Genomic DNA, 14,535 nt, shown 5'->3' on the forward strand with positions numbered 1-14,535 from the left:
CATTTGTAGAGGGAGGTGTTGAGTCCCAGATCTCGGAGTTTGGTGATGAGTTTGCTTGGAATTATAGTATTGAAGGGGGACCTGTAGTCAATAAACAATAGTCTAACGTAGGAGTCTTTACTGTCCAGATGCTCCAGAGATGTGTGTAGGGCCAAGGAGATGGCGTCTACTGTAGACCTGTTTTGACAGTAGGCGAATTGCAGTGGGTCGAGGTTGTCTGGGAAGCTGGAGTTAATGCATGCCATGACCAGCCTCTCAAAGCACTTCATGATGGTGGATGTCAGAGTCACAGGCCGGTAGTAATTAAGGCATGTTACCTTGTTTTTCTTCGGTACCGGGATGATAGTGGTTTTCTTAAGACAGGTGGGAACCTGAGGTTGAAGCAGGGAGAGGTTAAATATATCTGCAAATACTCCCGCCAGCTGATCAGCACAAGATCTGAGCAGGCGGCCAGGGACACCATCTGGGCCAGATGCTTTCCTCATGTTCACTCTCTGGGAGACTGATTTCATGTCCTCGACGGTGACCGCAGGTTCAGTTACATTGGAGGCTGTCAGGGTGGGTGGTCATAATCCACTCCCCTTCTGTTCAAAATACGCATAGAATGTGTTAAGCTCATCAAGAAGGGATGTGCTGTTGTTAACTATGCTGCCCGACTTCGTTTTGTAGCCCGTTATATCATGTATAATTATTGGGGGAAGTTAGAGAGAAAACATGAACAAAATAAAAGCTATGAAGTGCAGACAGTTAGAAGGGGAGAACGCAAGGCAATGTACGAGCTGCAAAATGCAGAACTGCAGGAGATGCTCAGCAGGTGAGGCTGTATGAAGGAGAGGGAAACGTTTAGGGGTGGATGGTCTGGCCGTTCTGACACAAATAGATGGAAGATAATAATAAAAAACAAGAAATCATTTTGTTTATTTTTATGTCAGATTTCCAGCATCTGCAATATTTTATTTCCCCATGTGAAGTATTGACAGTTGTCCGTCGCTAGATGGCGTCGGATCTGCGGGGAGCAGGCTGAACATGGAAGGGAATGCCGGGATACTGGAGGATCGTGTTGCCGCCGCGCGGGGTCCTGGGATACTGGCGGACTCGGTGGGAGGAGGCTGTTGATGTGGGGTCGGACCGGCCGACGGCGACGCCGGGTGTGGGAGTCTGTCTGCGACCGTGCGGGTAAGGAGGCGGCCGCGAGTGGAGGGAGGCTGGGATGCAGGCCGTCAGCGGGGCGAAGGGTGCGCAGGGGTAGGGGGCAGGGGTCTGTGGGTGGGGGCTGGGGGCAGGAGGTTGGGGGCAGGGGTCTGTGGGTGGGGACAGGGGGCTGGGGTCTGAGGGTGGGCACAGGGGGCTGTGGGTGGGGACGGGGCTGGAGGCAGGGGTCTGTGGGTGGGGACAGGGGGCAGGGAGGTGGGGACAGGGGTCTGGGGACAGACACAGGGGCTGTGGGGGTGTGAATCTCCTGCAGCCTGTCCTTAGGTGAGACCCCAAGTCCTTGTGTGTCATTGACTGCCTCCCTGGCACCTCTGGGAAGCAAGGCTGACACTGAACTGATTTTGGAGGAAAGGTAACAAAACTGGGGCCGAGTTTCCAGTGAGATGCAGGTCTGTAAATGAAACCTTGTCTGTATGGCAAATGCTTCCTTTTCTCACACTGAAATGTCCTTCTGTCAAATTATTCTGGTGTTTAGGGGTTTTAAATTTTTATGTGCTGTTTGGAAGTGACTTACTTTAAAAACAAAAGTCAACACTGATTTCAGATTTTAATCTTGGAACCGTGCTGTGATAAACAGGACATATTACATTCCAGGCAACGCTGCACTGTTGAAATTCTTGTTACTTCAACCCCTCTGGGCTTCACTTTTACTTTAACTCAGAGGTTGAGAAGACAGAACCATTTGACATGAGCTCCTTTTATTAAGCTGGCACTGTGTAAGGCTTAGGCTTGTGCAGGGTTCAGTATTTTTTTAGTAGGAACCTTCAGTTGCAGAGTTAGCTTATCTCAGAAGGACACCGTGATAAGAAGCTTCCATGATCTGCCTTTGTTAGGGAAAGCAAAAGTGAATTAGTTTGGCATGGGGTGCAGGGCCTGTTTCTGTCCTGTCATGTTGTAATGTCGTTCTTGCCAATTTTCTGTCTCCCACCTCAGTGGGAAATATTCTTGTATAGATATTGTGGGGGAACAAGTATGACACTTCCTGCAGTCAGATAACTCTCTGTTTAAGCTGATGATGGCTGACTAGACCAACTCCTGGAAAGATTCTGGTGGGTCTGTTTGTAGCAAATCGCCAGAGCTTGAGGAGAGCTGCTGATAGTTGCCCAGCAAAATGTCAAAGGGAAAATGTCAAAGGGAAAAAGTCAAATGTTTTTAATTAAATAGAAAAGCCTTGCCACACCATTCAGGGTTGAAGAGTTGATTGCTGATCATGGTCAATGGTGACAGAGCTTATCGTGAGAATGAGCTGTTTTGTTTTTAATCAGTCTTCCTGGGACACCATCACTTTCACTTTAAGTCATTTTAAATCTATCTACTTAACTCTTTAATCTATCTACTTAAATCTCTCTACTATATAAAATATAATTTGATAAATTAATCCACCACTCGATATGGGAATTTGTATTTCAGGACCAACTTGTTTGAGTTTCACATCCAGGTGATCTACAAAACCAGGCCAAAACACATTTAAATTTCAATGATGTTTCTCATGTAGCATCAACTGCAAAATAAATACACTTAACGTTTTAGATCATTTGAAAAGTGCTTCCTTTTCCCCTTGGTACTTTCAAAATTTTATTTTAATGTTAGGTTTCATCATTGTTTTAAGGTACAAATATGATTGATTTTGGCTTTTAATTTTTAAAAAAATAGCTCTTATTTTCTAATGTAGGCCAGCACTCTCACTGTATTTTGAAATTGTGTAAAAATTGCAGGTCTGGCTAAAATGTTTTTTGCTGGTTTAGCAACAGATCAATTGTGGAAGATGTTAGGACTGATGCAGGTCAATCTTGTGCCCATTATTCATTGTAAACAGGATGAGACTACTGTGGCATACGAGTTAACTCTGCAGAATACTCAATTTAAGTCTGTTGGAAATAGGGTTTTGTAATTGGTGGCCGAAAGAAAGAACATCATCGTAGATTGTGAATAAGGGATTTGAGAGAAGTAGGTGTTGGCACTGGTATTCATCCGTTTTGTATGAGCTAAGAATGATACACTATCAGAACAGCTCTTAAAGTCACATGACAAATATGACTAGTTGTTATAAACTATTCCAGTTCCTTCTTGTTCTTGACCACACTATAGCTGATTGACCACACCACCTTCAAACATCTTGTCATCATGCTCCAACTGGGAAAAGACTGCTCCTGGCATGTTCCATTCTTATCTATACCACCAGCGAACCACTTGCAATACCTCGCTAGCTCCTACTTATGTTTTTATTAATGGCTGCTCTTCTACTGAAGTGGCTCAAAGACCTGTTCTCGGCTTCTTCCTGCTGTCCATCTATGTGATGACTTTTGGCAAAAGTAGTTCAAAACCAAGTGCGTCTATTTCCACACGTGGACTGTTGACATTCATCTGAATCTCACCGTCACCTTTCTTCACTCATAGAACATGGAACAATTAGTTGAGGCATTGAGTTCAAGAGTCGGGAAGTTATGTTGCAGCTTTATAAAACACTGGTTAGGCTGCATCTGGAGTATTGCATTCACTTCTGGTCGACCCATTACAGAAAGGATGTGGAGGCTTTGGAGAGGGTGCAGTAAAGGTTTACCAGGATGCTGCCCAGATTAGAGGGCACATGCTAGATGGAGGGGTTGGACAAACTTGGGTTGTTTTCTCTGGAGCAACAGAGGCTGAGGGGAGACCTGATAGAAGTTTCTAAGATTATGAGAGGCACAGATAGAGTAGACACCCAGTATCTTTTTCCCAGGGTCAAAGTGTCTAATACTAGAGGACATGCATTTAAGGTGAGAAGGGCTGAGTTCAAAGGAGATGTGCGGGGCAAGTTTTTAACACAGAGTGGTGGGTGCCTGGATGTGCTGCGAGGGATGCAGGTGCAGGCAAATATGACAGAGGCTTTTAAGAGGCTCTTAGATAGGTATGTGAATGTGCAGAGAATGGAGGGATGTGGACATTGTGTAGGCAGAAGGGCTTAGTTCAGTTTGGCATTTAAGTACTAATTTAATTAGAATGGGCCGAAGGTCCTGTACCTGTGCTGTACTCTTCTCTGTTCTAACAATGCAGCATATGAACAGGCCTTTCAGAGCACGATGTTTGTGCTGACTGTAATGCCAATTTAAACTATTCCCATCTGTCTGCATATAGTCTGTATCACTCCATTCCCTACCTTTTCATGTGCCTGTCTAAATGCCTCTTAAATGTTGCTTTCTATCTGCTTGCACCACTTCCCCTGGCAGTGTGTTCCAGGCACAAACTCCTTCCTCCATGACTGTATATCATCTGACTATTTGCCCCATGATTAGAAATTTCTTGCAACTAAAAAAATAGGAAATGTGAACCCATTATCTCAAGTCCCCACCACAAAATTTGTACCCTGCCACTTGCTTCATTCCCATGATAGTGTGCAAGTCAGTACTAAATTTGTTGTCAAGATGAGTTTCCAGCCATATCAGTGTCATACCAAGACTGCCTGTTTTCACTGCGATTATTACATGGCTCTATCTGGTCCTGTGAGATACCTGTGCTTCTCTAATTCTTGCCTCTTGCTTGGCCTACTTTAAATCACTCTACCTATGGTGATCATATCTCCAATTTCCAATTTCTGGAATTTTCTCTCTAAATCTCTAGTTTTTTGTATTTTTTTTTGGAACCCCTTTGACCAAGGTTTTGGTCATCTGCCCTAACATCCTTGTGCGCCTTTGTGTCAAAATATGTCGGATATTGTCATGTGAAGAACTTTTGGTTACCTTAATTTAGTAAAGCTGCTAAATAAAGTGTTGTCATGCTTTGAGGTGCTGATAAGGAAGTGAGGACTGCAAATTTTTGAGTAGTCAGGCAACTTAAAGCTGTTCTAGTACTTGGGCTACCACTGCTTCCTATTTCAGGAGCATCATACCGGGAGGTCACTTTCCTGGGCATTATACAGATTGACAAATGTTTGCTGGGTTCTTATATCAAATTTGACAGGTACCAATTTGTTAAATTTTACTAAGACTGGTTCACTTCTCAATCCAATAGTATAATTGAAATACTTTTTTGCGGACCGTGATGCCATTGGTACTTCTGGACTAGTTTGTTTACCACCAACTGGGAGGGATTCATGCATATATAGTCAGTTATACTGGTATTCTGCAAAAATAACTAAGTGCATGGCCCTGACTGCCACACTACTAAAGGGTGCGGAATTCTCTTTAATATATTTTTTATCTTGTGGATATTGACTTATCCTTAATTTGCTTTAAAGTGGTTGTAACCATTTTCTTGACCTGCTGCAGTCCTCTGGTGAAGGCACTCTGACAATACTGTTTTTATGGGGATTTTCAGGATTTAAACCTAGTGAATATAAAGGAGTGGCAATGTATTTCCATGTCAGGCTTGTGTGCGACTTGGATAGAAACCTGCAGGCTATGCTCTTGTGGTGCTTTGTGGTAAGGGGCGTGGGGTTGGGAGGTGCTTTTGGAGCAGCCTAAATGGGTAAACTGTAATGTATGTTATAGATGGTGCACACTGCAGTTATAGTGCATCAGTGGTGGAGGAATGAATGTAAAGGGCGATGGATTGACTGCAAAATAAGTGGGGTAATTTGTTCTGGATGGTGTTGAGTTTCTCCTGTACTCTTGACGCAGCACTCATTCAGGCAAGCGGAGAGAGAATTTCATGATGCTCCTGAGTTGTGCCGTATTGGTGGTGGGAAGATGTCAGAAGATGAGTCACTGCCACAGGATATACAGCCTTTGACGTGCTCTGGCAGCCACAGCATTTCAGTGGTTGGTCCAGTTGAGTTTCTGGTCATATATACTTGATGTGGATAGGGGATCTGGTAATGGTAATACCATGCCTCTTGTTGGGGAAGGTTATTGGTTGGCACTTTTGAGGCAAGAGTATTACTTTTATTTATCAGCCAGTGCCTGCACATTATCTAGGTCTTGCTACATGCAAGCATGAGCTGTTTCATCAGCTGAGGAGGTGTGAATGTAATTGAGTGTAATGGAAGGTCATTGATGAAGCAGATGGTTGGGCCTAGGATACTGCCCTGAGTAACTCCTGCAGTGATGTCTAGGGACTGGGATGATTTAACCGCCACAGTCATCTTCTTTATGCAATGTATGACACTAGTCATTGAACTATTTTCCCTTAGAAGCCCAATGACTTTGTTTTACTTTGACCTCAATGTCACAATGTCAAATGCTACCTTGATGCCAAGGGCAGTCGATTTTACCTTGCCTTTAGACCAAGCCTGCAAATGAGATCCTGGTGAAATCTTTTCTGGGAAGTAGTGAGCAAGTTATTGGATAGCGATTCCTGCTTGACGGCACTGTTAGACATGCCTGGGAAATTTTTTCACTTTTGACAAAGTTGTGATGAAGGACTTTGGACCTTAAACATTAAACCTGTTTCTGTTTCCACTGCCACCTGACCTGAGCACCTTCCACAGGTGCTTGACCTGAGTGTTTCCAGCACTTTTTGTATTTATTTCAGATTTCCAGCACCTTCAGGTTTTTAAATTTTCAAAATATTGGGTGTATGACAGCATTGTAACTGTATTACAATAGGTTAGTTGGAGATGTGGCTAGTTTTGGAGTATTGTGGTTGTATCCTGGATCCTCAGCTATTTCTTGATACCATGCAGCAAATAGAGTGGGGGAAAGAATTGGCTTCTGTCATAGTGAGAATCTCAAGTAGAAGTTGATGGATCATTCACTGGCTAGAAATGATTGTGAGTGCTTTAGTGTTCTCAAAATTTGCATGCCAAGGTTTGCCATCTTTGAGGCTCAATGTTCTTTGACACTTCTCCCCCATTATGCACCATTATTGATGACTAATGTGGCAGAACTGCGGAACTTCGAACTGATCTGTAGGCTGTGAGATTGCTTAGCTTCATCTGTTGCATGCTGTTTTACCAGGGTTGTCTCAATCCAGTTATAATAAGCATTTTTAATTTCATGCTGCAATGATATAGCCTCCTTATGTTAAAGTGACCGAAGCCAGCTCCTTTATCCAGAATATAAATCTACAAAGGTGCCCGGTATAGAAATCCCTAATTGCCACTTAGTTGATTCTATTTGACTTGATCCCTGAAGAACTATATTGAGAATGCTGGGGATAAATACAATGGTTAAAGTGGCCATTCAAAGACTATTATGAATACCTGACTTTTGGACATCCCTATATTTGAACATATAAATCCCATAATATTAAATTCAGAAGTCTGATTATACATGTAAAGGTTCCTTCCTTCAAACAGAAGAATTAGTTTCTTCTCTCTCCACTTTGAGTAATTGTTCTTTCTTATCAGTCTTGGGTTTTGATGCTATTCATTAAAATACTGTGAAGATATGGTTGCCATATCAAGTGATTTATGGACAAAATCGACTTATGAACATCCATTCAGTACCCTGAGATGGCTTGTAATTGCCTGAGAAATAAGATGTGGATTTCCCCATTATAAATGATGACAAAATTTGCCTTTATATATTTTGTAAAGTACTCCATAATGATGCTGGCAGATAAAGCTGCAGTTCAAAAATAAACTTCCCACACACTTAAAATGATAGGAAGAAGACCATGCTGTGTCCCAGCAATTTTAGATGTGTTTTGCATTACTTCTGCATTGGGCATGGGGGTCATTTACAGCAGGGGCTTTGAGACTAGCATGTCTAGCATAGTGGAAAGAGCTTGTCTCTAAGGCTAGTATTACTATCTGGGAACTGAAAAACATTGGAGTATGCAATCAATAATGGAAGAACCTAGCATGTTGCTTGATTTAGTCAGCATTTCTGAAGTTCTGCCTAAGTAATTTGTGTTTCAAGCATGCTGGCAAATCAGATGACCCATGCTTCTACTGTGTCCCTGACAGCTTCAGTGTGGGCTTGTTTAAAAGCTTTCCATTATTGCCAACTGATTGAACAGAAGTAAATAACAGCACAAGACCATGAGTCACTTGATGTTACAGGAGTTCTTTTGTGTTCAGTGGCCTTATGTGAGAATATAATTTTGGAAGATAATATTGTTCAAGGATCATGCATAAAATAGTTGCAATATCCGGGTGGGATTTCTTTTGCTATAATAGTTAGCCTTAATTAAAAAAATATATATTATGTAATTTAACTATTGTATGAGCAATAGTGGATGTAAATGTTGATGAGAAAACCCCTAGTAGCACAGAGCATGTGGAGTATATTTAGATGCATTTCAAATATAAACAAATGTTGGAAGCAATCAGCAGGCTATGCAACATCCATGGGCAGAGCAACAGAGTCAACATCTCATGTATTGAATATATGCCTTTGCATTGGGGAGAAACCAAATGCAGAGTGAGTAACCACTTTTCAGAGCATATCCATCTCAATCAGCAAGGGTGACCCTGAGCTTCTTGTCAGCTGTCACTTCTTGGATCCACTTCCACTCTAACCTCTCTGTTTTCAATCTCCTAAATTGATTCAGCGATGCCCAAAGCGATCTTGAGCAGCAACTCATCTTCAATTTGAATTAATTTCTATTTCTCTCTTTTTTTTGTCTAACTGCCAGTTATTAAAGTAATTGTTAGCATGACAACTTCAGTCTTCACAGACAGTGCTTTTGTTGTCTCCATCTCTCCCCTTCACCGCAACTTAAACCTTGTTTGTTTTTTCATTTTCCAGTTTTGATGAAGAGTCCTTGACCTGAAAAGTTGACTCTGTTTCCTTATGGATGCAGCTTGACCTGATGAGTGTCTCCAGTGTTAGCAGTTTTAGATTTCTGCAGTTTTTTTTCATTCCAAATACATTTGGATTTTCCATATTTATTTTCCATTATTTTTCCATCCATTCCATTATTTTCCATATTTCCTAATGACATTTTGCCCATCAAGTGTATGCTGGTTCGTAGAGCAGCCCTATTCCTTCACAAGTTCACCCTACAAGTTTTCCATGTAACCTACTGTCCCTACATTCCCACCCCACCCCACCCATCTGTACACTAAGGCCATATGCAGTGGATAATTACCTACCTGCAGTACATTTTTGGGAAGTGGGAGGAAATCAGAGCACCTGGAGGGAACTTGTGCAGTCACAGGGAGAATGTGCAAACTTCATCCAGGATTGAGGCTGGGTTTCTGGAGTTGTGAGGAAGCAGTTCTATTAGCTGTGACAGTGCTGCCTCAAGACAATTTTGTGTCTGTTGCCCTGGCTGGAGGTGCTTTAATCCTGGGAGGAATTAGAAAGATTGTGACTTGATCATTAACACACTTCTACAAGAAAAGCTTTTAAATGTCTTTTCAGATTTGCTGCTAATTCTGATTCAAAGGTTATGAGTTTCTCAGATACGCATTCTGAAAGTGTTGTGACTTTTTCTCATCACGCACAGCCCTTTTGAGTAAATGTATCTTTTGAGGCACAACTTCAAGAAATATTGTGTTAGAATTTGCTCTCAAAAGAATCATGAGGCCAATGGCTTCTTGCGTTTAAAATTAACTAATTGTAGGCAAAGAGCAGATGAGAGGTTTAATGCAAAGAGCAAAATGTTGCAGTTTGTGTTCTGTCATTCTTTCCTTTCACTGTATGAGCATAATTAACTGACATCAAATGTCGTGAAGTTCCTATATTTGTGGATATGAAATAAACAATGAGCAGATACTTGTAGTTGGTAATTCTAAGCAAACATGCATTGTATTGAATTTAATTTATCATTATGATTGTTTTTGGAAATTCTCTATTATGGCTGGATTCCCATCCCTGCAGCTTTTGGAATTTTAGGGCAATTTAAAAAAAATGACAGATGTTAAATTCAATTTTTTGTTTCTTCCCTTTCTTTTTATTCTCTCAATATAGTCTTTATTGCCCCTTCACAATCTTTCCAATGTTTATTTCCCAATTAAATCTTTGCTTAAGGAAAGGTTTGTTGGTTTCTCTGTTAGCTAAGGTTCCAAGTATAAATGATAGCAGATACCATGTGATGTTCACCTATAGCAGATTCTTGCTAAATCTCAAACATTCTTTCAGTCTTGCTTGGTGTTCTGTCAGTTGCAGAAATGGCTGAATTCATTTGATGTTGAGTTAACTGCTCCATGAAGTACATTGCCTTTCTTGGCCTTTTGCCTATTTAAGACATTTTGTTCTTGATCTGTTTCTACAGAAGTGACCACTATTTTTCTTTTGAGGGTTGTGCTATATTATAACTTCACTCCATGTCAGTGTTGAAAAAAACATTGTGACCAGGCTGTTGTTTGTATCAGTGCTGAAGTATATTTTTAAGATGCTACCATACAACTTGCAGATATGCACGTTTGTGTTTGCTATGCAGAGCACAGCTATTAACATGTATGAACACAGCTTTAAAAAAAATTGCAATGATGTGTAACCTTTCATGACCTCTGGTCATCCAAAGATGCCAGTTAATTTTGGGCACTGTTTTAATGTTGGAAATGCAGCAGCGGATGTGCATGTTGCAAACTTGTGGTAGTTGTGTCCTTATTTTGTGCTGAAATACGTGGAATTGAAAGATTACCTTAATATAACAACTGACAGTAGGACACCGCACCCTTTTTCTCTATCCCTGAATGCCTTGAGGTGGAATTTGCATATATTCACAGTTATTCTGGGGATTAGTCTGCTCATGGTGCAAGAGGTGTGTTCAGTGATCAAATTACTCCTGTTTCTTACTGCTGTGGCTGTGAAGTCTTAAATGCTGCCATAAAGAATAGAATTTACAGCTTCTCCTTTGATCTAAAGGTAAGTTTAGCCTGAGCAAACAGTACTTGTTCTCTCCCCTCTCCTGTTTGTATCTGCATCAGCTGTGAGATACCAAATTTTAATGTGACAAAGTCCTAATTTTTTAATTTTAAATGGTAAACACAATTCTAGTAGTTAAGAGTCGGGTAGTTTATTTCGATTACATATTCACTATGAGGTACATGGTGGAGGAGAAAATAAAGATTTAGAAACTTTATGGCTTCCCACCACTTGTGATTCCATTGAAATCAGCTAAATTCATACTACCATGAAACACCTGGGTAAATAGACAACTCTTGCATGTTAGTATTTCTAAGAGGAAAGGATAAAACTTGGATAATACGCCTCTATTTTATGACAGTATTGCCACTATTATGGCCCTGTGGGCAATCAAATACTACAGGTGGTCAGATGGCTTCTTGTCATGCACTTCAGAGCTTTTGTATTCACAGAACCTTGTGGGTCTCAAAGCATATTTGGATACTACACTTGTGATCAGATTCTAGAACTGTGGAGTACAAACTTCTCTTACTGTTCAGCTTCTCAGCCCTGTTAAAGTGGGTTTTAGCCACTCTTGCTGCATGTGTTGCACCATATGACGTTCCACATTTTGATGACCTAATCATTGTAAGGAACAACAGACTTGAGGCAGTGGAAGTAAAACTTGCAGACCGCTTCGACAGAATATTCTCTGGTCTGTATTTTGCTGAGTCAGACATGTTGTCCATACTCTTACCTGAGGTACACCAAACTTACCCCTTGCATATGTGGATGGTTAATGTTCCAGGGTTTTGCTGTCTTAGAGAGGTAAAAGAGGGGGACGAGTTGCACTACTAATCAGAGACAATAGCACAGCTGCACTCAGAGGGGACGAAATGGAGGGCTCATCCACTGATGGGTGACCTCAACTTCCTGAATATAGACCGGGACGTACTTAGTGCAAGAGGGTTAGACAGGGTAGCATTTGTTAGGTACATTGAAGAGTTTGACTAAAAGAGGGCCCATACACCTTGTATTGGGAAACCAGCATGGCTAGGTCACTGACCTTTCAGTGGGGGAACTTTCAGGAAACAGTGATCACAGTGCCTTAAGTTTTAAGATATCTATGAATAAGGATAAGCATGGACCTTGTTGGAAAGTATTAAATTGGGGGAGAGCAAATTATGAGAGTATTAGGCGGGAGCTAGGGAGAGTTAATTGAGAACAGCTGTTTTTGGGCAAGTCCACATCTGACATGTGGCGGTTGTTTAAAGACCAACTGCACAGAGTACAGGAGCGGTATGTTCCAGTAAGAAGGAAGGACAGGGATGGCAGGGTAAGAGAATCTTGGATGACAAGAGAGGTTGTGAATTTAGTCAAAAAGAAGGAAGTATATGTGACCTTTAGGAAGTTAAAATCGAACAGGGCCCTTAAGGAACAGAAAGGAGCCAGAAGCCTGGAAACTATAGACCAGTGAGTCATAACCCTGGAAGCTGTAGACCCAGTGAGTCTCGCGTCAGTGTTAGGGAAGCTTTCGGAGAGGATTCTTAGGGATAGGATTAATAAGCATTTGGAAAACCATGGTCTAATTAGGGACAGCCAGCATGGCCTTGTGCAGGGCAAGTCATGCCTTACTAATGATTGAGTTTTTCGAGTAGGTGATGCAGGTGATCAATGAGGGTAGAGCTGTGGATGGTGTTGACATGGATTTTAGTGAGGCATTTGACAAGGTCGCTCATGGTAGGCTCATTCAGAAGATTAAGATATGTGGGATCCACAGTGACTTAGCTGTTTGGATTCAGAATTAGCTTGCCCATAGAAGATAGACGGTTGTGGTCGATGGGACTTAATCTGTTGGAGGTCCATGACTAGTGGTGTTCCGCAGGGCTGTGTCGTGGGACCTCTGCTGTTTGTGATATCTATAAATGACTTGGATGAAAACGTGGATGGGTGGGATAGTAAGTTCACAGACAATACAAAGATTGGTGGCATTGTAGTTAGTGTAGAACACTGCCAAAAGATACAATGGGACGGAGATTGCAGATAAGGGTGAAGAAATGGCACAGAGTTTAATCCGACCAAGTGTGAGGTGTTGCACTTTGGGAGATCAAATGTAATGTGACAGTATGCAGTTCATGGCAGGACCCCTAACAGTATTGATGTACAGATGGATCTCGGGGTCCAAGTCCGTAGCTCCCTGAAAGTGGCTGCACTTTGGTTGATAGGGTAGTAGAGAAGGCATATGGCATGCTTGCCTTCATTAGTCGAGACATTGTGTTCAAGAGTCAGGAAGTTATGTTGCAGCTTTATAAAACTCTGGTTAGGCCACATCTGGATTATTGCATTTAATTCTGGCCTCCCCATTATAGGAAGGATGTGGAGGCTTTGGAGAGCGTGCAGAAGAGGTTTACTAGGATGCTGCCCGGATTAGAGAGCATATGCTATAAGGAACGTTGGACAAACTTGGGTTGTTTTGGGTTGTGGCGGAGGCTGAGGGATAGAAGTTTATAAAAGTTATGAGAGGCATAGATAGACAGCCAGTATCTTTTTCCCAGGGTCGAAATGTCTAATACTAGAATGCATCATTTAAGGTGAGAGGGGGAAAGCTCAAAGGAGATGTATGGGGCAGGTTTTTCAACAGAGAGCAGTGGGTGCCTGGAATGTGCTGCCAGGGGTGTTAATGGCGGCAAATACAATAGAGGCATTTAAAAGGCTCTTAGATAAGCACATGAATGTGCAAAGAATGGAGGGGTATGGGCATTGTGTGGGCAGAAGGAATTAGTTTAGTTAGGCATTTAATTAATTCAGCACAACATCCTGGGCCAAAGGGCCTTGTTCCTGTTCTGAACTGTTCTATGTTCTAAGGGAATTAGGAGAGCCAATGGGGACCATGAAAAGTCCTTGGTGAGTAGGATTCAAGAGAAATCCAAGGCATTTTATATATGCATCAACAGCAGGAGGATAACTAGGGAGATGGTAGGACCTCTCAAGGATAAAGGAGGGAACATATGCTTGGAGGCGGAGGTTGTGGGCGAGGTCCTAAATGAGTACTTTGTGTTGGTAGTCACCAAGGAGAACGATGTGGAGGATAGTGAGCGTGCTAATACGCCAGGGCATTTTGAGATAAAGGGGTGGTGTTGGGTCTCTTGAAGAATGTTAAGGTGGACAAGTCCCCACGGCCTGATAGGATATACTCCAAGTTATTGAAAGAGGCAAGAGATGAGATTGCAGGGGTGGTGGTGGAGACAAATGCGATAAAGGTGTTTAAGAGGCTCTTTGGCACATTAGTATGCAGAGAATGGAGGGATACGAAGTATGTGCAGGCAAAAGGGATAAGTGTAATTCAGCATCATTAGCTTAATTAGTTCACACAACATCATGGGCAGAGGGCCTGTTCCTGTGCCATACTGTTCTATGTTCTAGCATGCATAATTTTAATCAAGAAGTCACAGGGTCTTTCTTTCCCTGAAGAAGAACTTGCTGGACTAAAGTCCCCTGGATCTGATGGCACAAAAGTCTTGCATGATGTAGTCAGGTTAGGTCGACGCCCTGCCCACAAAGCAGGGAGACCCTTTGTCAGATGCTAAAGCCACATTTCTATCTTTGCCGCCTTTGAAAGCTGTCAAGAATTTTCACCTCTGCTAATTAAAAAATTGGGAACTTGTAA

At 42.0% G+C, this 14,535-nt stretch overlaps 1 protein-coding gene across 3 annotated transcripts in view; it reads left to right on the forward strand.

Moving 5' to 3' along the window:
- The first annotated feature begins 996 nt into the window (after positions 1-996).
- plekhm1 (pleckstrin homology domain containing, family M (with RUN domain) member 1) overlaps positions 997-14,535 on the forward strand; it is a 54,203-nt gene continuing 40,664 nt past the window's right edge. For 2 of the 3 annotated variants that reach the window (XM_052038583.1, XM_052038584.1), the window contains exon 1: positions 1,043-1,176. The gene's annotated coding sequence lies outside the window, so the exon portion shown is untranslated. Of the gene's footprint in view, positions 1,177-14,535 lie in introns of all 3 variants that reach the window. The other variant, XM_052038582.1, reaches the window with a different exon arrangement.

The sequence above is a fragment of the Pristis pectinata genome, chromosome 25 (genome assembly GCF_009764475.1).
Source record: "Pristis pectinata isolate sPriPec2 chromosome 25, sPriPec2.1.pri, whole genome shotgun sequence".
In the NCBI taxonomy this organism is placed as follows: Eukaryota; Metazoa; Chordata; class Chondrichthyes; order Rhinopristiformes; family Pristidae; genus Pristis; species Pristis pectinata.